The sequence below is a fragment of the Scyliorhinus torazame genome, chromosome 26 (genome assembly GCF_047496885.1).
Source record: "Scyliorhinus torazame isolate Kashiwa2021f chromosome 26, sScyTor2.1, whole genome shotgun sequence".
Classification (NCBI taxonomy): Eukaryota; Metazoa; Chordata; class Chondrichthyes; order Carcharhiniformes; family Scyliorhinidae; genus Scyliorhinus; species Scyliorhinus torazame.
The window spans coordinates 10,185,355-10,209,267 of record NC_092732.1 but is presented as its reverse complement, the minus strand read 5'-3'; positions in this window follow the sequence as shown (position 1 = coordinate 10,209,267).

The window sequence follows — 23,913 nt, the reverse complement described above, 5'->3', positions numbered from 1 at the left end:
ACACCCCGGCTCTCACACCCCGGCTCTCACACCCCGGCTCTCACACCCCGGCTCTCACACCCCGGCTCTCACACCCCGGCTCTCACACCCCGGCTCTCACACCCCGGCTCTCACACCCCGGCTCTCACACCCCGGCTCTCACACCCCGGCTCTCACACCCCGGCTCTCACACCCCGGCTCTCACACCCCGGCTCTCACACCCCGGCTCTCACACCCCGGCTCTCACACCCCGGCTCTCACACCCCGGCTCTCACACCCCGGCTCTCACACCCCGGCTCTCACACCCCGGCTCTCACACCCCGGCTCTCACACCCCGGCTCTCACACCCCGGCTCTCACACCCCGGCTCTCACACCCCGGCTCTCACACCCCGGCTCTCACACCCCGGCTCTCACACACCGGCTCTCACACTCCGGCTCTCACACTCCGGCTCTCACACTCCGGTTCTCACACTCCGGCTCTCACACTCCGGCTCTCACACTCAGGCTCTCACACTCAGGCTCTCACACTCAGGCTCTCACACTTCCTCTGTCACACACTCACCCCCTCTCTCACTCCTACTCCCTATATTATACTACCTCGCTTCCTCACAATCGTTCCCTCTCTCATCCTCTCTTACACACTCATTCTCTCACACGATCTCCTTCCCTCTCTCACAATCCATTCACTCTCTCACACGCCCTGCAGCTTTCACACTCAGTTCCTCTCATACACTCTGTCCTTTGTCCCAGTCCCCCTCTCTCTCACACCGTCCCTCTCTCACATTCACTCCCGTTCCCACAGTCCCTTACTCTCTCACACGTCCCTCTCTCCCACGTCCTCCCTCTCTCACACGCCCTCCCTCTTTCACACTCACTACCTCTCGCACACCCCCTTCCCCTCTCACCCTCCCTCAACCTCTTCAACTCCCTGACACACCCATTATCTCCCTCTCTCACGCGCTCCCTCATAACACCAATACTCAGAAGTTATCCCTCATTGACACACCCAATCTCTCCTTCTCCCACACCTTCCCAATCTCTCACACTTACCTCCTCTCTCGCACGCCCTCCTTCTTTCACACTCACTCCCACTTACACAATCTCTGCCTCTCTCACACTCCCTCACTCTCTAACACACGCTCGTTCTCCCATACTCCCTTCCTCTCTCTCGCTCACTCTCTCTCTTGTTCGCACTGTCTCTCTTTCTCTGACTCCCCCTCACACTCGCCCCACTTCTCTCACCCTTCACGCATATGTTTTTACTCCTTGACACTCACTCTCAATCTCTCCTCATCTCACATTTCTCCCACTCTCGCACTAAACCCTCTCTCACATTCGCTCCCTCCTCCCTCTCACTCTCCCTTCCTCTCTTATACACCATCCCTCCCTGACTCTCATATTCTTTCCCTCCCTTATTCTCACTCACTCACCGACACGCCCTCTAGCGTACTCATTCACACTCGACACATTTATGAAATAGATGACGTATCTCTATGTTTATCTTTGGATTTTACGCACCATTCTTCTCACACCATTTGCCTTTCTCCCTCACTCGTCCGTTCGATCAGCACACTCTTCCCTTCCCTTTATCTTAGACCATCAGCCTCCTTCTTTCGTTTTACCCTTTATTTCTCTCACCCAATTTCTTGCACTCTATTTCACTCACCATCTTTCTCTCTAACCCTCTTTCTCCCTCATCCTTCTTCTTTCTCACCCTCTTTTTCTGTCACCCTTTTTCTCTCTCACCATTTATTTTATCAGCACGTCTCACAGACCAGGTCTCTCTACCTCCACATCTCAACCCGTCTCTCTCCCAGTTTAATTGTGTGTATCAGATCGAGGGCAATTATCAGTTAGAGACGCTGTGTTGGTTTCTTCTGCTCGATGAGGTGATGCGTTTAATATTTTGCAGGCTCTTAATTTTCTGATGTATTTCATTTCTTCAAAGTGTTTTCTTATTTTGAGAAGCTGCATTAGATTATACGTTGCAATCATTTACTTTGGACTTTCTATTGTTGCAAATTTTTAATTCATTGATGTTTTATATTTCTGGTCACCCTGAACCCACTTAAATCACTGAATCGACACATAGAACATAGAACACAGAACATAGAACGATGCAGCGCAGTACAGGCCCTTCGGCCCACGATGTTGCACCAAAACAAAAGCCATCTAACCTACACTATGCCATTTTCATCCATATGTTCATCCAATAAACTTTTAAATGCCCTCAATGTTGGCGAGTTCACTACTGTAGCAGGTAGGGCATTCCACGGCCTCACTACTCTTTGCGTAAAGAACCTACCTCTGACCTCTGTCCTATATCTATTACCCCTCAGTTTAAAGCTATGTCCCCTCGTGCCAGCCATTTCCATCCGCGGGAGAAGGCTCTCACTGTCCACCCTATCTAACCCACTGATCATTTTGTATGCCTCTATTAAGTCTCCTCTTAACCTTCTTCTCTCCAACGAAAACAACCTCAAGTCCATCAGCCTTTCCTCATAAGATTTTCCCTCCATACCAGGCAACATACTGGTAAATCTCCTCTGCACCCGCTCCAAAGCCTCCACGTCCTTCCTATAATGCGGTGACCAGAACTGTACGCAATACTCCAAATGCGGCCGTACCAGAGTTCTGTACAGCTGCAACATGACCTCCTGACTCCGGAACTCAATCCCTCTACCAATAAATGCCAACACTCCATAGGCCTTCTTCACAACCCTATCAACCTGGGTGGCAACTTTCAGGGATCTATGGACATGGACACCTAAATCCCTCTGCTCATCCACACTTCCAAGAACTTTACCATGAGCCAAATATTCCGGATTCCTGTTATTCCTTCCAAAGTGAATCACCTCACACTTCTCTACATTAAACTCCATTTGCCACCTCTCAGCCCAGCTCTGCAGCTTATCTGTATTCCTCTGTAACCTGCTACATACTTCCACACTATCGACAACACCACCGACTTTAGTATCGTCTGCAAATTTACTCACCCACCCTTCTGCGCCTTCCTCTAGGTCATTGGTAAAAATGACAAACAGCAACGGCCCCAGAACAGATCCTTGTGGTACTCCACTTGTAACTGAACTCCATTCTGAACATTTCCCATCAACCACCACCCTCTGTCTTCTTTCAGCTAGCCAATTTCTGATCCACATCTCTAAATCACCCTCAATCCCCAGCCTCCGTATTTTCTGCAATAGCCTACCGTGGGGAAGCTTATCAAACTTTGCTGAAATCCATATACAGCACATCAACTGCTCTACCCTCGTCTACCTGTTCAGTCACCTTCTCAAAGAACTCGATAAGGTTTGTGAGGCATGACCTACCCTTCACTAAGCCATGCTGACTATCCCTGATCATATTATTCCTATATAGATGATTATAAATCTTGTCTCTTATAATCCCCTCCAAGACTTTACCCACTACAGACGTGAGGCTCACCGGTCTATAGTTGCCGGGGTTGTCTCTGCTCCCCTTTTTGAACAAAGGGACCACATTTGCTATCCTCCAGTCCTCTGGCACTATTTCTGTAGCCAATGATGACATAAAAATCAAAGCCAAAGGTCCAGCAATCTCTTCCCTGGCCTCCTAGAGAATCCTAGGATAAATCCCATCAGGACCCGGGGACTTATCTATTTTCAGCCTGTCCAGAATTGCCAACACCTCTTCCCTACGTACCTCAATGGCATCTATTCTATTAGCCTGGGTCTCAGCATTCTCCTCCACAACATTACCTTTTTCCTGAGTGAATACTGACGAAAAATATTCATTTAGTATCTCGCCGATCTCTTCCGACTCCACACACAACTTCCCATCCCTGTCCTTGACTGGTCCTAATCTTTCCCTAGTCATTCGCTTTTTCCTGACATACCTATAGAAAGCTTTTGGGTTTTCCTTGATCCTACCTGCCAAATACTTCTCATGTCCCCTCCTTGCTCGTCTTAGCTCTCTCTTTAGATCCTTCCTCGCTACCTTGTAACTATCCATCGCCCCATCCGAAACTTCACACCTCATCTTCACATAGGCCTCCTTCTTCCTCTTAACAAGAGATTCCACGTCTTTGGTAAACATCGGTTCCCTCGCTCGACGCCTTCCTCCCTGCCTGACCAGTACATACGTATCAAGAACACGCAGTAGCTCATCCTTGAACAAGCTCCACTTATCCAGTGTGCCCAACACTAGCAGCCTACGTCGCCACCTTATCCCCCCCAAGTCACAGCTAATGGCATCATAATTGCCCTTCCCCGGCTATAACTCTTGCCCTGCGGTGTATACTTATCCCTTTCCATCATTAACGTAAACGTCACCGAATTGTGCTCACTGTCCCCAAAGTGCTCTCCTACCTCCAAATCCAACACCTGGCCTGGTTCAGTACCCAAAACCAAATCCAACGTGGCCTCGCCGCTTGTTGGCCTGTCAACATATTGTGTCAGGAAACCCTCCTGCACACACTGTACAAAAAACGACCCATCTAAAGTACTCGAACTATATCTTTTCCAGTCAATATTTGGAAAGTTAAAGTCTCCCATAATAACTACCCTGTTACTTTCGCTCTTATCCAGGATCATCCTCGCCATCCTTTCCTCTACATCCCTAGAACTATTTGGAGGCCTATAGAAGACTCCCAACATGTTTCTGTCCTTTCATGTTTCTGACCTCAGCCCATACTACCTCGGAAGATGAGTCCCCATCTAGCATCCTCTCCGCCACCGTAATACTGCTCTTGACTAGCAGCGCCACACCTCCCCCTCTTTTGCCTCCTTCTCTGAGCTTACTAAAACACCTAAACCCCGGAACCTGCAACATCCATTCCTGTCCCTGCTCTATCCATGTCTCCGAAATGGCCACAACATTGAAGTCCCAGGTACCAACCCATGCTGCCAATTCCCCTACCTTATTTCGTGTACTCCTGGCATTGAAGTAGACACACTTGAAACCACCTACCTGAACACTGGCCCCCTCCTGCGACGTCAAATCTGTGCTCCTGACCTCTATACTCTCATTCTCCCTTACCCTAAAACTACAATCCAGGTTCCCATGCCCCTGCTGCATTAGTTTAACCCCCCCCCCAAGAGCACTAACAAATCTCCCCCCCCCCCCAGGATACTTGTGCCCCACAGGTTCAGATGTAGACCATCCTGTCTGTAGAGGTCCCACCTTCCACAGAAAGAGCCCCAGTTATCCGGAAATCTGAATTCCTCCCGCCTGCACCATCCCTGTAGCCACGTGTTTAAATGCTCTCTCTCCCTATTCATCATCTCACTATCACGTGGCACGGGCAACAACCCAGAGATAACAACTCTGTTTGTTCTCGTTCTGAGCTTCCATCCTAGCTCCCTGAAAGCCTGCCTGACATCCTTGTCCCCTTTCCTACCTATGTCGTTAGTGCCAATTTGGACCACGACTTGGGGCTGCTCCCCCTCCCCCCTAAGGACCCGGAAAACACGATCCGAGACATCACGTACCCTTGCACCTGGGAGGCAACATACCAAACGTGAATCTCTCACGCTCCCACAAAATCTCCTATCTGTGCCCCTGACTATCGAGTCCCCAATTACTAATGCTCTGCTCCTCTCCCCCCTTCCCTTCTGAGCAACAGGGACAGACTCCGTGCCAGAGGCCCGTACCCCATGGCTTACCCCTGGTAAGTCCCCCCCCCCACAAGTATCCAAAGCGGTATACTTGTTTCTCACGGGAACGACCGCAGCGATCCCTGCACTGACTGCTTCTTCCCAGTCTCTCTTACAGTTACCCATCTATCTCCAATCTTTGGTGTAACTAATTCCCTGTAGCTGCTATCTATGACCCCCTCTGCATCCCGAATGATCCGAAGTTCTTCCAACTCCAGCTCCAGTTCCCTAACTCGGTCTTGGCGGAGCTGGAGATGGCAGCACTTCCTGCAGGTAAAATCAGCAGGGACACTAACGGCATCCCTCACCTCAAACATCCTGCAGGAGGAACATTGCACTCCCTTCCCTGCCATCCCTCTAACTTTCTACCAAGATCTGGCTATCAACTAAATTAAATTTTAAAAAATCAATAATAATAATAATAAAATATGATACTTACCTCACACCAATGGGTTTTATTATTAGGTGAGAGGAGGTGGGCGGGTGGGAGACACTACACGTGTAGTGTCTCGGGTTTCCTCTCCACCAAAATTTATTGGTGAGGGTCTTCCCAGAAGTCCGCGGGTCGAACATCCTGTTCCCGCCTTATAGATGTAGAGGAAAGGATTGAAAAGATGATTCTGGATAGGAGCGAAAGTAACAGGGTAGTTGTTATAGGGTACTTTAACTTTCCAAATATTGACTGGAAACGCTATAGTTCGAGGACGTTAGATGGGTCCTTTTTTGTTCAATGTGCGCAGGAGGGTTTCCTGACACAGTATGTAGATAGGCCAACGAGAGGCGAGCCCATATGGGTTGGGTCCTGGGAATTGATCCTCGACAGGTGTTAGATTTGGAGGGAGGTGAGCACTTTGGTGACAGTGACCACAATTCGATTACGTTTACTTTAGAGATGGAAAAGGAGAGGTCTATACCGCAGGACAAGAGTTACAGCTGGGGGAAAGGCAATTATGATGTGATAAGGCAAGACTTGGGATGCATAGGATGGGGAGGGAAATTGCAGGGGATGGGCACAATTGAAATATGGAGCTGGTTCAAGAAACAGCTAATGTGTGTCCTTGATAAGTATGTCCCTGTCAGGCAGGGTGGAAGTGATCGAGCGAAGGAACCATGGTTTACTAAAGTAGTTGAATCACTTGTCAAGAGGAAGAAGGAGGCTTATGGGAAGATAAGACGGGAAGGTTCAGTTAAGGCGCTCGAGAGTTACAAGTTAGCTCGGATGGACCTAAAGAGAAAGCTAAGAAGAGCCAGGAGGGGACATGAGACGTCTTTGGCAGGTAGAATTAAGGATAACCTAAAAGGTTTCTAGAGATATGTTAGGAATCAAAGAATGACTAGGGTAAGAGTGGGGCCAGTCAAGGATAGTAGTGGGAAGTTGTGCGTGGAGTCCGAGGAGATAGGAGAGGTGCGAGGAGAGGGGCAGCACGGTAGCATTGTGGATAGCACAAATGCTTCACAGCTCCAGGGTCCCAGGTTCGATTCCGGCTTGGGTCACTGTCTGTGCGGAGTCTGCACATCCTCCCCGTGTGTGCGTGGGTTTCCTCCGGGTGCTCAAGTTCCCTCCCACAGTCCAAAGATGTGCGGGTTAGGTGGATTGGCCATGCTAAATTGCCCATAGTGTCCAAAATTGCGCTTAGTGTAGGATGGGGTTACTGGGTTATGGTGATAGGGTGGAGGTGTGGACCTTGGGTAGGGTGCTCTGTCCAAGAGCCGGTGCAGGCTCGATGGGCCGAATGGCCTCCTTCTGCACTGTAAATTCTATGATACTATGATACTATGAAATGAATATTTTTCGTCAGTATTCACACAGGAAAATGACAATGTTGTCGAGGAGAATACTAAGATACAGGCTACTAGACTGGAAGAGCTTGAGGTTCATAAGGAGGAGGTGTTAGAAATTCTGGAAAGTGTGAAAATAGATAAGTCCCCTGGGCCAGATGGGATTTATCCCAGGATTCTATGGTAAGCTAGGGAGGAGATTGCTGAGCGTTGGCATTGATCTTTACGTCATCATTATCTACAGGAATAGCGCCAGAAGACAGGATGATAGCAAATATTGTCCCCTTGTTCAAGAAGGGGAGTAGAGACAACCCCGGCAACTATAACCCAGCGAGCCTTACTTCTGTTATGGTCAAAATCTTGGAAAGATTTATAAGAGATAGGATGTACAATTATCTGGAAAGGAATAAGTTGATTAGAGATAGTCAACACGGTTTTGTGAAGGGTAGGTCGTGCCTCAGAAACCTTATTCAGTTCTCTGAGAAGGTGACCAAACAGGGGTCTGAGGGTAAAGCAGTTGATGTGGTGTATATGGATTTCAGTAAAGCGTTTGATAAGGTTCCTCGTGGTAGGCTATTGCAGAAAATACAGGGTGATTTAGCAGTTTGGATCAGAAATCGGCAAGCTGGACGAAGACAAAGAGTGGTGGTTGATGAAAAATGTTCAGCCTGGAGTCCAGTAACTAGTGGAGTACCACAAGGATCTGTTTTGGGGCCACTGCTGTTTGTCACTTTTATAAATGACCTGGAGGATGGCGTAGAAGGATGGGTGAGTAGATTTGCCGACGATATTAAAGACGGTGGAGTTGTGGAGAGTGCGGAAGGATGTAACACATTACAGAGGGACATAGATAAGCTGCAGAGCTGGTCTGAGAGGTGGCAAATGGAGTTTAATGCAGAAACATGTGAGGTAATTCATTTTGGAAGGAATAACAGGAGGACAGAGTACTGGGCAAATGGTAAGATTCTTGGCAGTGTGGATGAGCAGAGATATCTTGGTGTCCATGTACATAGATGCCGGAAATTTGCCACCGAGGTTGAGTGGGTTGATAAGAAGGCATACGATGTGTTAACTTATATTTGTAGAGGGATTGAGTTTCAGAGCCATGAGGTCATGTTGCGGCTATACAAAACTGTGGTGCGGCCGCATTTGGAGTATTGCGTGCAGTTCTGGTCGCTGCATTATAGGAAGGATGTGGAAGCATTGGAATGGGTGCAGAGGAGATTTACCAGGATGTTGCCTGGTCTGGAGGGAAGATCTTATGAGGGAAGGCTGAGGGACTTGAGGTTATTTTCTTTATAAAGAAGGAGATTAAGAGGTGACTTAATTCAGGCATACAAGATGATGAGAGGATTAGATAGGGTGGACAGTGAGAGCCTTTTTCCTCGGATGGTGATGTCGAGCACGAGGGGACATAGTGTTAAATTGAGGGGTGTTGATATAGGACAGATGTCAAAGGTAGGTTCTTTACTCAGAGAGTAGTAAGGGCGTGGAATGCCCTGCCTTTCACAGTAGTGGACTCGCCAACATTAAGGGCATTTAAATGGTCATTGGATGAACGTATGGATGGAAAGGGAATAGTGAGATGTGCTTTAGAGTGGTTTCAAAGGTCGGCGCAACATCGAGGGCCGAAGGCACTGTACTACGCTGTAATGTTCTATGTTCTATGTTCTGTCTGCAGACATATATTTTAAGTGAACTGCAAGTCGCAATATATTTGACTTGTGGTCACAGCTGCAGCTAGATGTCTGCTGACTTGCTTCCCCTGCAAACTGCCTGATAACGTCGCTCCGTCCAGTAAAGACTTCGCTTTCGAAAGCTAAAATTTTGTTTTTATTGAGATGGCAACGATCTATACAACATATGCATAAAAGAGAAGAAATGGACAAAAGGAAATCCTCTTGGCACATACATGACAGGAATACCCCCTCCCCTGTATCCCCTGCCCACCACTGGTCAAGTATCCGTCTGGTCTTGCATTTAACCTTACATGTTTCCTTGATCTTTTGTTTATTTGCGTGTGGTCGCCACGTCGAGAACCTGGAGAGTGAGGTGCTGCATACAGCATTCCCAACAGGTCTCGCTTCTCCAACAGCCCCTCTTTGGGTGTGGCTTGGCTGAACTCATCTGCCAGATTTCTTCCCATGCTTCCATCATGGGGCAGATGTTTGTCTTCTCCTCGTGTATGGTCAGTTCGGCCTGTGTTTACACCAGTTCTGACCCGGGACTTTTGTATCCTGTCGTCGGGTGCTCTCTCTGCAATCTCGTTCTCGATCATCCGTTGCATGCATCAGCTATATTCGTCAGACATCCACCCCTCCCTTCCCCTCCTTTTCTTTCTTTCAACCCCTTGTCCTTTATCGCTTTTGTGGCCGCTCTACGCAGTCTGCCGTGAACGCGGAAAGTCTCGTTCAGTGAGGGTGTGGTTGGCAGGCATCCCCGGCACCGTTCACATTTGTCCCCCATTCATAGACGAACCTGCTCATTTCGGTCTCGTTCAGTGTGCTCTGTGCACCACTTTCTGCTGCATTTGGCTGAGGCTTGCTCGCGTGAATGTGGAGTTAACATTGTTTAGTTCTTAGCTCCAGATGCCCACACTATTTGTGTCTCTAGTTCTTCTGCCATTTGTCCTGTGTCTCATCGAGCGTGAAGCGTGTCTTCATTCACCGTCGCGCAATCAGGTCTCCTCAGTTCCCCCACCTGAATCGCTCGGGTGCAACAATTCCTCTACCATTGAGTGCCTCGGCGTCCCGAAGTATGGTGTTGTCTCCTTGCTGAAGATGTTTTTAATTTTTAAATGTCGCAGTTCGTTCTCTTTGTCCAGTTGCAGACTTCCCATCATTTCTTCAAACGTCGCTACTCTGTCTTCTGTGTAAAAGCCCCTAACTGTGTGTGTCCCTCAATCTTGTCTCCACGCTTTAAATATGGCGTCCCACGTGGCTGCCGCTCGATTGTATTTCCTGCAGATTGGGACCTTGCTGGACATTGCAATCAGACCGAAGTTGCATTGGATTCCAGGTTCTGATTATGGCGGCTACCGGTGGGCTTGTTGAGTGCTTATCCAGAGGGATGGGAGTGATGATGTTGCGAGGGTTCGTAGAGACCTCCCAATGCAGAATGGCTCCTCCAAATTCACCATTCTGCGTCTGGTTGTTCGCGTTAAAGCGAACCATGTTTAATGTGTGGGGGCCTATGACGGGGATTTCCGCCAAGGTCTCTTTTATGAACTCGATGCCATCCCAGGTAGGATCATACACTTTAACCCGCACCACTGATGACCCGTCCAGGGCACCGCTGAGCTTCATGTGTCAGTCCCCTTGGTCAATAACGGTCCTGCGCACATATGATGCTGTTCTCTTACTCATCAGTATTGTTACCCTACATTGCTCGTCCCGAAGCATGAATACAACGTCTGTCCCACCCAGCACTTCCTAACCCCCAGTCGGTCGTTCTCTCTCCGAAGATCATCCTGGATGAAGACAATTTCATAGTTCTTCTTTTCAGATGGCCGAAGACTCGGGATCGTTTCACTGGGCCGTTGAGTCCCCTGACGTTCCGGGTGATTATTCTGACCGGTGGGGGGGGGGTCTCTCGGCCCCCTCTCCTTGCGTGATCAATCACTTACCTCGTGAATGCGTCCCTGCACTCCAGCGTTACCCTTTTAATGGGGACCCTGCAAAGTGGCTCTTTCTGGTGCCTATTTGTTCCTTATTACCTCGTAGGTAGCCAGCCTAGGCCCTTGCCCTTGTCCCTTTGTGCCCTTTGTTCTCACCGCGGCTCTGCTTTACTGCGATGCTCCTTCCCCCTCGCCCCTATTTCCGTCTACCCCCGTCTACCCCGCGAGAAATCCCCCCCCCTCGGTTGCCGGTGTAACCCCCGGTCACAAGGGACTCTGACCCTGGTGGGAGACAGCTTCGCACTCACTGAAACCTCCTGTAGATTTCTTTCGTTGTCGCGTGGTGGCACTCTTCGTGTGCTGCTTTGATTTTCTCTCTGTCACTTCTTCAAGCCCTCTTGCTGTACTGTGCTGCTGCACTCGCCATTCCTCTCTTTGCTCTGGTTCGCAGGTTCAGAACGAGGCGGTACCATACCGGGCAAATTGCCTTTTAAATATTGTCCACATCCCTGGTGTCTTCCTCATCGCCAACTCAGCTTCGGTTTCCCAGCTCGTTCGTTTGGACGAACTTGTCCGCGTCTTCAGCGGTGGTAAAATAATGTTCCTTGTCCAGGTACATGACCCAAACACAGCCAGGGTTAAGTATCCTGAATTTAACCTCGCTCCTATAAAGTGCCGACTTCGCTTTATTGAATTCTGACCCTCAGGCTGCCAGGTCCGACCGTATGCTCTGCTATATCCTGATTGTTATTCTAATTTAGAGCACACAATTCATTTTTTTCCAAATAGCGCAATTTAGAGTGGCCAATCCACCTAGCCAACACATCTTTTTTGGGAGTGTGAGGGCGAAACCCACTCAAACACGGGATGAATGTGCAACTCCACACGATCAGTGACCCAGAGTGGGGACCGAACATGGGCCATCGCCGCCGTGGGGCAGCAGTGCTAACCACTGCGCCACGGTGCTGCCCTTTATCCTGATCTTGTGTCACTGCCAGGTGCAGGCATTTGTTTGTCTGGCCTAACACAGGATACTCTTCAGGTATTGGTACCGGTGGAACATCGTGATGATCGCGCTGCGGTGCTCCCCCACCTTGGGATTTGGACGGAGTTACCTGTGGGGCATGTCGACCTCCGCTGGGTTGGGAAGCTGTCAATCTAACACAAGGTTTCGCAGCATCTGGGACAGGTCATGTGTCGGAGCCTTGCTCTCTTTCCCTGTTGAAGTCGCGTATTCTAAGTTGTTCTCCTTGTTCTCAATTTGCCCCACCCACTTCCCCTGCGTCGCCGCCAATCGCGTCATCCCGCCTCCAGCGACCATTCTGTCGCTCAATTCAATTGAGGCTTTTTTCCATGTCATTGGCCGCGTTTTCCTGGATATCCAATCTCCTTTCTACTTTGCCGAAGACCACTTGCATGGCGGTCAGCGATTTTGTTACCGCCACCTTCATCCCGCTCTTGATTTCATTTTCAACTCCGTTAGTTCCCTCACGAGGGACTTCTTATCTTCAATCTGCGGCGGGGGAAGCTGGTTTTCCCGGTTGCTGGTCTACTTTTCTTGGATGTAGCATTTTTTCAGTTCAATGTTTGTGTCGAGTTTAGTGTCAAATTCCTGAGTGCCAGTTATCTGTCAGTCATCTGAAGCCTGATTAGATGCAAAAGGTGTGAATTGCATTCTTCTGTTTGAAGCTTAACTACTGTGAGTCATCTCAGTTGAGCTGGGTTCGATATTATAACATAGAACATAGAACATCACAGCGCAGAACAGGCCCTCCTGCCCTCGATTTTGCGCCGACCTCTGAAACCACTCTAAAGCCCATCTACACTCTTCCCTAATCGTCCATATGTCTATCCAATGACCATTTGAATGCCGTTAGTGTTGGCGAATCCGCTACTGTTTCAGGCAGGGCATTCCACACCCTTACTACTCTCTGAGTATAGGACCTTCCTCAAGCATCTATCCTATATGTATTTCCCCTCTATTTAAAGCTATGGCCCCTCATGCCAGACATCACCATCCGCGGAAAAAAGGCTCTCACTGTCCACCCTATCCAATCCTCTGATCATCTTGCATGCCTGAATTAAGTCACATCTTAGCCTTCTTCTCACTAACAAAAACAGCCTCAAGTCCCTCAGCCTTTCCTCAGAAGATCTTCCCTCCACGCCAGGCAACATTCTGGTCAAACTCCTCTGGACCTTTCCCAATGCTTCCACATCCTTTCTATAATGCGGCGACCAGAATTGCACGCAATACTCCAAATGCGGCCGCACCACAGTTTTGTACAGCTGCAACATGACCTCATGGCTCCGGAACACAATCCATCTGCCAATAAAAGCTTACACACCGTACGCCTTCTTAACAACCCTCTCAACCTGGGTGGCAACTTTCAGAGAACTATGTACATGGACAGCGAGATCTCTCTGCTCATCCACACTGGCAATAATCTTACCATTATCCCAGTACTCTGTCTTCCTGTTATTCCTTCCAAAATGAATCACCTCACACTTTCCTGCATTAAACCCCCTTTGCCACGTCTCGGCCCAGCGCTTCAGCTTATCTTTGTCCCTCTGTAACTTGTAATATCCTTCCGCACTGTCCAGCACTCCACCGACATTCGGGCCATCAGCAAATTTACTCGCCCATCCTTCTACGCCATCCTCCAGGTCATTTATAAACTGACAAACAGCAGTGGCCCTAAAACAGATCCTTGTGGTACACCACTAGTAACTGGACTCCAGTCTGAACATTTCCCATCAACCACCACCCTTTGTCTTCTTCCAGCTAGCCAATCTCTGATCCAAACTGATAAATCACCCTGAATCCCATGCCTCCGTATTTTCTGCAGTAGCCTATGTGGGGAACCTTAACAAACGCTTTACTGAAATGCATATACACCACATCAACTGCTTTACCCTCATCCACCTGTTTGGTCACCTTCTCAAATAAGTCAATAAGATTTGTGAGGCACGACCTACCCTTCACAAAACCGCGTTGACTATCTCTGATCAAATTATTCCTTTCCAGATGATTATACATCCTATCCCTTATAAACCTTTCCAAGCTTTTGCCCACAACAGAAGTAAAGCTCACTGGTCAATCTTACCAGGGTTGTCTCTACTCCCCTTCTTGAACAAGGGGACAACATTTGCTATCCTACAGTCTTCTGGCACTATTCCTGTAGACAAATATGACTTAAAGATCAAAGCCAAAGGCTCACCAGTCTCCTGCCTAGCTTCCCAGAGGATCCTAGGATAAATCCCATCCGGCCCAGGGGACTCATCTATTTTCACACTTTCCAGAATTGCTAACGCCTCCTCCTTATGAATCTCAAGGCCTTATAGTCGAGTAGCCTGAATCTCAGTATTCTCCTCCACACCATTGTCGTTTTCCTGTGTGAATACTGACGAAAAATATTCATTTAGCACCTCTCCTATCTCCTCGGACTCCACGCACAACTTCCCACGCCTGTCCTTGATTGTCCCTACTCTTACCCGAGTCATTCTTTTATTCCTGACGTAACTATAGAAAGCTTCAGGACTATCCTTGATCCTACCTGCCAAAGACTTCTCATGTCCCCTCCTGGCTCTTCGTAGCTCTCTCTTCAGGAACTTCCTAGCTAACTAGAACGTCAAACATGCAGTGGAGAACGTGGCTCTTTGGGCCACCGAGTCTGCACCGACCCACTTAAGCCTTCACTTTCACTCTATCCCCGTAACCCAATAACCCGTCCTAACCTTTTTGGATACTAAGCCAATTTAGCTCATCCACCTAACCTGCACGTCTTTGGACTGTGGGAGGAAACCGGAGCACCAGAGTTAACCCACGCGTGTGCTTAAACTTGGGAAAGTTGGACATAAACAGCGCCGGCCAATCAGCAGCTCTGCCAATACTCCTCATGCCACGCAGAAAATTAACAGTCAGCTCACAGAAAAGGGGCTGCTGATCGGCTGGTGAGTGTCTAAAATTCGTAACTGTGTGTAAATAGCCAAAACTTAAATAACTGAAAAACAATTGTTCGCGGATTAAGGAGAAGTACGGGGCAGCACGGTAGCACAAGTGGCTAGCAGTGTGGCTTCACGGCGCCAGGCTCCCTGGTTCAATTCCCCACTGGGTCACTGTCTGTTTGGAGTCTGCACATTCTCCCCGTGTCTGCATGGGTTTCCTGCGAGTGCTCCTGTTTACTCACACAGACCAAACACGTGCAGGTTAGGTGGATTGGCCATGATAAATTGCCCTTCGTGACGAAACAGGTTAGGATGGGTTATTGGGTTACGCGATAAGTTAGAAGTGAGGGTTTAAGTGGGTGGGTGCAGACTCAATGGGCTTTTTTGCGCTGTATGTTCTCTTTCGAAATTAATGTGAAGGAAATGCACACAGCTGGTTGGGTGAGTAGATTTTTCTCTTCGATAATTAAACGGTTGAGAAAATAAGGGCCCTGGCTATTATTAGTTAATACTACTTATTATCTTTTGACATGAAGAGGATCAATTTACTTTAAAAGTTAAAATATCACAGCACAGATCCAAGCCAATTTCTACTCTTCTTGTTCCATTTGACAGACAGGGATGCTTCCAGTTACCAGGACTTGCATGTGTAAAGACAGGGCTACATTGCAGGTTCTGGATGCCCGATTTTTAGAGATGAAACGGCGGCTGAGGATACTGTGGAATATCCGCGAGGCTGAGAATATCGTGGAAAGTACGTATAGAGAGAGGGTCTCAGCGCAGGCTCAGACTCCACAGGCATGAAGGGAATATCTAACCACCAAGCAGAACAAGGGAGCTAGGGCCAGCACGGTGGCGCAGTGGGTAGCACTGCGGCCTCACGGCACCGAGGTCTCAGGTTCGATCCCGCCTCTGGTTCACTGTCCGTGTAGAGTTTGTTCATTCTCCCCGTTTTTGCGTGGGCTTCGTCCCCACAACCCAAAAATGTGCAGGGTAGGTGGATTGGCCACGCTAAACTGCCCCTTAATTGGAAAAAATGAATTAGGTACTCTAAATTTAAACAAAAGCACAAGAGAGCTAGGCAGGCAGTGCACGTATTGTCAGTGGCCAGTCACTTGCAGAACAGATATACCACGATGCACGATCAATCACTACTGAAGCGAGATTGTAGTCCAATTGAAGGCTTTAATGAACAAGTAGTTACCCAGCAGCTCCGGTACAGAATGACTGCTGTGGGTGAAACACAGACTCTTATGCTCCACCTCCTGGACGGAACAAGCAGGCAGGTTCTAGCACTCATACTACAGTATAAGTTACATCCCACCTAGGTACCGTGATATCCCTAATATAGGCTACCACATTCACCCCCTGTTTAAAAAAGAGTCCGGCGGGGGTGGTGGCCTCGCTTTTATAGTGGCAGAGGTTATAGCGGTACTCTTCGGTGCCTTTACATGCAATACACATATTTACAGGCAATTATTTACAAGTTCATTTTACAATGAAACTATCAGCCGGTCGGGGACCCTGGACATCCTCTGCGATCGTCGTAGTCCTGGCGCTGATGCTGGCGTCGGCTCGGGCATCCGTGGCTCTGGGAGCGTGTCGTCTTCAGCTTCATCACATTCAGATGGGGCCAGTGGGAGGACAGAACCTCCTTGGAAGTGGGTACCGGTGGTGCGCACCAGTGAAAAATTGGTTGTGGTATTTGGGGGCGGGGGGGCGGCGGGTGAGGGGGGGGGAATTCAGCGTGGGCCAGATCCCGGAGGGAGACCGTGAGTTCTCGGCCGTCGGGGAGCGCCACATAGGCGTACTGGGGGTTAGCATGGAGCAGATGTACCCTCTCGACTAGTGGGTCCGACTTGTGGGCCCATACGTGTTTGCGGAGTATGACGGGTTCAGGCACTGACAGTCATGTTGGGAGCGAGGTCCCCGAGGAGGACTTCTTAGGGAGGCACGGAGATATTCATGAGGTGCTTCGTTGGTAGTAGTGCACAGTAATGATCGTATGGAGTGAAGTGCCATCGGGACACTGGGAGATTCGTGGGCCGTAGGGCCAGAAGGACGGCCTTCTAGACCATCGCGTTCTCCCTCTCGACCAGCCCGTTTACCAGCGGGGTGTAACTGGTCGTATTGCTGGAGGCAATGCCCTTGTTGAGCAGGAAGTGACGCAGCCCGTCACTCATGAAGGATGACCCCCTATCGATATAGATGTAGGCGGGGAAACTGAACAGGGTAAAGATGCTGTGGAGGGCTTTATGACGGTGGCAGCCGTCATGTCGGGACAGGAGATGGCGAACAGGAACCGGGAGTACTCATGAATCACGTTTTAGAAATACGTGTTGCGGTCGGTTGAGGGAAGGGGCCCTTTGAATCCACGCTGAGGCGTTCAAATGGACGGGAAGCCTTCACCAGGTTCGATTTCTCTGGCCTGTAGAGGTGCGTCTTGCACTCCACGCAGATTTGGCAGTTTGCGGTTACGGCCCAGACCTCCTCGATGGAGCAGGGCAGATTGCGGGCTTTAACAAAGTGGGAGAATGGGGTGACGCCCGGGTGGCAGAGGTTGCCGTGGAGCGTCCTGAATCGGTCTACTTGTACACTGGCACAAGTGCCGCGGGATAGGGCATCAGGATTTTGCTTCCCGGGATGATACAATATCTCTTAATTATAGGTGGAGAGCTCGATCCTCCACCGTAAGATCTTATCATTCGTAATTTTGCCCTGCTGTGTATTGTCAGACATGAAGTCTGCCGACCGTTGGTCAGTGCATCGTCTCCTTGGCGATGTCTGCTTTGATGCGACTGAAATCTAGTGGGCCTCTGCCGATAGGAGAAAAACCGTGGACTGGATTAGTGGGCGGGCCCTGGCCGCATAATAGGGGACCTACGGGGAGTAATAAGAAAAGAAGCCCAGGCAACGTTTCAGGGCCTTGGGACAATGGGGGGGAGGGGAAACACCACGAGGGGGCTCATGCGTTCGGGGTCTGTGCCTATGACTCCATCATGCACTCCGTAGCCGAATATGGCAAGGCGAGCGGTGCTAAACACACATTTCTACTTGTTACAGGTTAAGTTAGGGCTTTTTGCGGTATGGAGGACTTGGCAAAGGTTGGTGTCGTGGTCCTGACGGTCGAGGCCACAGATGGTCACATTGTCGAGGTACGGGAAGGTGGCCCGCAGACCGTACGGGTAAACATTTGGTCCATCTCCCGTTGGCAGACTGAGACCCCATTTGTGATACGAAAGGGAACCTTTAGAAATTGGTAGAGCCGCCCATCTGCTTCGAATGTAGTGTACTTGCGGTCGGCCGGGCGAATGAGGAGCTGGTGGTAGCCTGATTTAAGGTCTACTGTGGGGGAAAACTTGTATTGCGCTATCTGGTTGACCATTTTAGATATGCGGGGAGAGGGTATGCGTCGAGCTGCGTATACCTGTTGATTGTCTGACTGTATTCTATGACCATCCTATGTTTCTCCCCGGTCTTTACAACCACCACTTGAGCTCTCCAAGGGCTGTTGTTGGCCTCGATAATGACTTCCTTTAGTAATCGTTGGACTTCCGACCTAATCAAGGTCCGGTCCTGGGCACTGTCCCGTCTGCTCTTGTGGCGACGGGTTTGCAATCGGCGATAAGGTTTGCAAACAAGGAAGGTGGGTCGACCCTGAGGGCCGCGAGGCCTCAGAATGTGAGGGGGGGGGGTTATGGGGCCGCCGAATTTAAACATTAAACTTTGCAGCTTACACTGGAAGTCCACTCCCAAGAGTGTGGCAGCGCAGAGATGGCGGAGGACGTCGAGTCGGAAGTTATTGAACTCCACGCCCTGGACTGGGAGGTTGGCTATGCAGTACCCCCGGATCTCCACAGAGTGGGACCCAGGGACCAGGGAGATCTTTTGTTTCGTCGGGTGTACAGCTATTGGGCATTGCATTACAGTACTGGGATAATGTGGAGATGCCGGCGTTGGACTGGGGTGAGCACAGTACGAAGACCAGGTTAAAGTCCAACAGGTTTGTTTCGATGTCACTAGCTTTCGGAGCGCTGCTCCTTCCTCAGATGAATGAAGAGGTATGTTCCAGAAACATATATATAGACACATTCAAAGATGCCAAACAATGCTTGGAATGCGACCATTAGCAGGTGATTAAATCTTTACAGATCCGGAGATTGGGTAACCCCAGGTTAAAGAGGTGTGAATTGTGTGAAGCCAGGACAGTTGGTAGGATTTCGCAGGCCAGATGGTGGGGGATGTATGTAATGCAACATGAATCCCAGGTCCCGGTTGAGGCCGCACTCATGTGTGCGGAACTTGGCTATAAGTTTCTGCTCGGCGATTCTGCGTTGTCGCGCGTCCTGAAGGCCACCTTGGAGAACCCTTAGCCCGGAGATCAGAGGCTGAATGCCCTTGACTGCTGAAGTGTTCCCCGACTGGAAAGGAACATTCCTGCCTGGTGATTGTCGCGCGATGTCCGTTCATTCGTTGTCGCAGCGTCTGCATGGATTCGCCAATGTTGACCCTCCTCTGGGACCTAGCTACCGACCTGGCTGGAAGCACCCGGACCCACCTTGCTCCGAAAACACGTGCGGGAGCACGAGTCGGACCCGTTGGTCGAGAGGGTCAATCTGCTCCATGCTAAACACCAGTAGGCCTACGTGGCGTAACCCGACGGCCGACAAGATGCGGTCTCCCTACGGGACCTGGCGCCCGCCGGAACCCTACGCACATCCCAGCCACCAGTCCCACCCTCCCCTCGTATTACGGTACCTCCATAAGTATTATACCATGTTGCCATGTTTTGTAGTTTCAGGCCACCACCTCCGCCGGACTCTTTTTAACAGGGAATGAATGTGGTATTATAGGTATTACGGTACCTGATAGGCTAAATCACCATGAGTCGAAAATGTATGCTTTCTATGGGTTAGAATGTATGATAGCTCCGCCCTGCTAGGCGGGGTATAAGAACTAGTGACGCCCCAGCAGCCCGCATATTGTACCTGAGCTGCTGGGGGAAGTATCTATCTTATTAAAGCCTTCAGTTGGGCTACAACTTCGCTTTAGTGGGCATTGGTCATTCTTCATCCTTAAACAGCTGCTCCGAATCCACATTCCCTAGCTCCTGCCGAATTTTGTTCTACTTTGCCTTACTCCAATATAGCACTCTTCCTTTAGGACCACTCTCGTCTTTGTCCATGAGTATCCTAAAACTTACAGAATTGTGATCGCTATTTCCAAAGTAATCACTGACTGAAACTTCAACCACCTAGCCGGGATCATTCCCCAATACCAGGTCCAGTATGGCCCCTTCCCGAGTTGGACTATTTACATTCTGCTCTAAAAAAATTCTCCTGGAAGCTCCTTAGAAATTCTGCTCCATCTACGCCTCCAAAACTACATGAGTCCCATTCAATGTTGGGGAAGTATAAAATCTCCCATCACGACCACCCTATTGCTTCTACATTTCTGTTTAATCTGTCTACATATTTGTACCTCGACTTCACGCTCGCTTTTTGGAGGCCAGTAGTAAAGTCCCAGCAATGTGATTGCACCCTTCCCATTTCTTAGCTCTACCCATATTGCCTCAGTTCTCGAATCCTCCATCGTGCCCCCCTCAATCACAGCTGTGATATCATCTCTGACCAGTAATGCAACTCCGCCACCTCTTTTACCTCCCTCTCTATCCCTCCTGAAGCATCTATACCCTGGGATATTTAGTTGCCAGTCTTGCCATTCCCTCAACCAAGTCTCAGTAATACCAATAACATCATATGCTCAGGTACTAATCCAAGCCCCAAGTTCATCTGCCTTACCTGCTACACTTCTGGTATTGAAACAAATGCATCTCAGACCACCTGTCCCTTTGCATTCATCATCACTTACCTGTCTACTCTTCCCCTTAGTCACATCGAGTTTATTATCGAGTACCTTACTGGCTTTAGTTGCTGCCTCTTTACTGACGTATAACTTCTTAATCTGGTGCCCACCCCCCTGCCACGTTATTTTAAAACCTCCCAACAGTGTTAGCAAAGGGACCCCCCAGGACACTGTTTCCAGTCCTGCCCAGGTGTGGGCCATCTGATTTGTAATGGTCCCACCGCCCCCAGAACCGGTTCCAATGTCCCAAAATTCTGAACCCCCTCCCTCCTGCACCATCTCCCAAGCCACGTATTTATTCTGACTATTCTTGAATTTCTACTCTCACTGTCTTCTGGCAACGGTAGCAATCCTGAGATTACTACCTTTGTGGTCCTACTTTTTAACTTATCTCCTAACTCCCTAAATTCTTATTGTCGGACCTCATCCCGTTTTTTACCTATATCGTTGGTGCCTATATGCACCACGACAACTGACTGTTCACACTCCCCGTTCAGTATGTCCTGCAGCCGATCTGAGACATCCCACACTTGTGCAACCGGGAGACAACATACCATTCGGTAGTCTCGCTTTCGACCACAGAATCGCCTGACTACTCCCCTTACGATTGAATCCCCTATGACTATAGCCCAGCCAGTCTTTTTCACGCCCTTCAGTGCAGCAGAGCCAGCCACGGTGCCATTAGCCTGGCTACTACTGCCTTCCCCTGGTGAGTCATCTCCCCCAACAGTATCCAAAACGGTATACCTGTTTTGGAGTGAGATGACCGTAGGGGACACCTGCTCTGCCTTCCTGTTCTTTATCTGCCTTTCGGTCACCTATTCCCGGTCTCCTTCACCAATTCTAATCTGCGGTGTGACCAATCACAGAACGTGCGAACCACGGCCTCCTCAGCATCGCGGATGCTGCAAAGTGAATCCATCCGCAGCTCCAGAGCCGTCATGCGGTCTAAGAGGAGCTGCAGCTGGACACACTTCCCGCACATGAAGGTGTCAGGGGCATCGGCCGCGTCCCTGAACTCCCACATTGAGCACGAGGAGCAAAACACGGGTCTGGGATCTCCGGCCATTTTTACACTTTACCTTAACTGATTACAAATGCAATATCAAATAATGAATAAGTGAAAGAAATAAAGATTTTACTTACCAATCACAACACATACCAATACAGGAAGAGTTAGATTTCTCCCAGCTACTGCTAATTGGAGTACTTCCCTTACCAGCAAATCAGGTCACTGCTTTGCTGTGATGTCACTCTTCAAGGGAAGCTTTTAAAGAGGAAAACTTACCTTCCCAACAGACCCCTGGCCACTGAAGGCCTTTTCACCGAGGCTAGGTGAATAGGTGAATTGGTGAGACAACATTTGACAGTTGCACAGCATGTGATGAAACTGGTAGCGGACAAGAAAGAAAACATTCGTAGTTTTGGGAGTGGACATAAAGTGTTAGTATTGTTCCCAATGGTAGATGAACTTTTAAAAACACGGTTTCGTGAAACTTATCAGATTGAAAGGATATTGGGTGAGGTGAATCATTTGGTAAGAACGCCGGATATAAGGAAAACACGCCGAGTGTATCATGTGAATATGCTTAAAAGGTATTTAGAAAGGGAAGAAGAGAAAAAAGAGGAGGTTTTAGTGATTTTAACTCAAAATGAAGAACCAAATACAGATGACTCTGAATGTGATATTCCACAAATTAATTTGGATAGCCAAGATGTTCTTAAAACTTTAGATGAATTATTGAGTTACCTCCCATGGGAAACATGAACTGACCTGAAAGAGTTATTAATATCGCATGGGCACGTTTGTTTAAATCAGTTGCAAGTCCAAGAATGGTTATACGTGATGTAGATTTCAAAACGGGAGAGGAGCCGAAGATTTAAAAGTGCGGGAGAGGAGCCGGAGATTTAAAAGCGGAAGAGGAGCCCGAGATTTAAAAGCGCGGGAGAGGAGCCGGAGATTTAAAAGCGCGGAAGAGGAGCCGGAGATTTTAAAGTGGAAGAGGAGCCGGGGATTTAAAAGCGCAGGAGAGAAGCCACCTCCTCTAACGTGAGTGGTTGAGTGAATATCAGATAAGCTCTTTCTTTCTTTTTCTTGCCTTACCCGCAAGTTATCTAGAGGGGATGTCAGGGAAGGCAGTGCAATATTCCTCCTGCAGAATGTTTGAGGTGAGGGACACTGTCAGTGTATCTGCTGATTTCATCTGTGGGAAGTGCACTTATCTCCAGCTCCTCAAAAACCACGTTAGGGAGCTGGAGCAGGATGACCTTCGGATCACTCGGGAGGTAGAGGTGGTCATAGATAGAAGCTTCAGGGATGTAGCTATTCCTAAGAATGAAGATGCATGGGTGACGGTGAGAGGGGCTGGGAGGAAGCAGTAAGTACAGGGATCCCCTGTGGTCGTTCACCTTAGTAACAAGTATACCGCTTTGGATACTTGTTGGGGGGGTGGGTGGTACAAGGGGTAAGCCATGGGGGTACAGGTCTTTGCCACAGAGTTTGTCCCTGTTGCTCAGAATGGAAGGGGGAGACGAGTAGAGCATTAGGCATTGGAGACTCTATAGTTAGGGGGCTAGGTAGGAGATTCTGTGGGATCGAGAGAGACTCGCGGTTGGTGTATTGCCTTCCAGGTGCCAGGGTCCGTGATGTATCGGATCGTGTTTTATGGATCGTTATGGGGGAGGGGAGGCGCCCCAAGTCGTGGTCCACATAGGCACCAACGACCGAGGTAGGAAAAGGGAAAGGAATGGGGATGTAAGGCAGGTATTCCGGGAGCTCGGGTGGAATCTCAGAGCTAGAACAAATATAATTATTATCTCTGGGTTGTTATCCGTGCCACGTGCTAGCGAGACGAGGAATAGGGAGAGAGAACAGTTGAATACGTGGCTACAGAGATGGTGCAGGAAGGAGGGATTGCGATACCTGGATAATTGGGGCTCATTCTGGGGTAGGTGGGACCTCTACAAGCGTGATGGTCTACACCTGAACCAGAGGGGTACCAATATCGTGGGGGGGGGGGGGGGGGGGGTTTGCTAATGGACATCGGGAGCGTTAAAACTAATTCAGCAGGGGAATGGAAACATGAATTGTA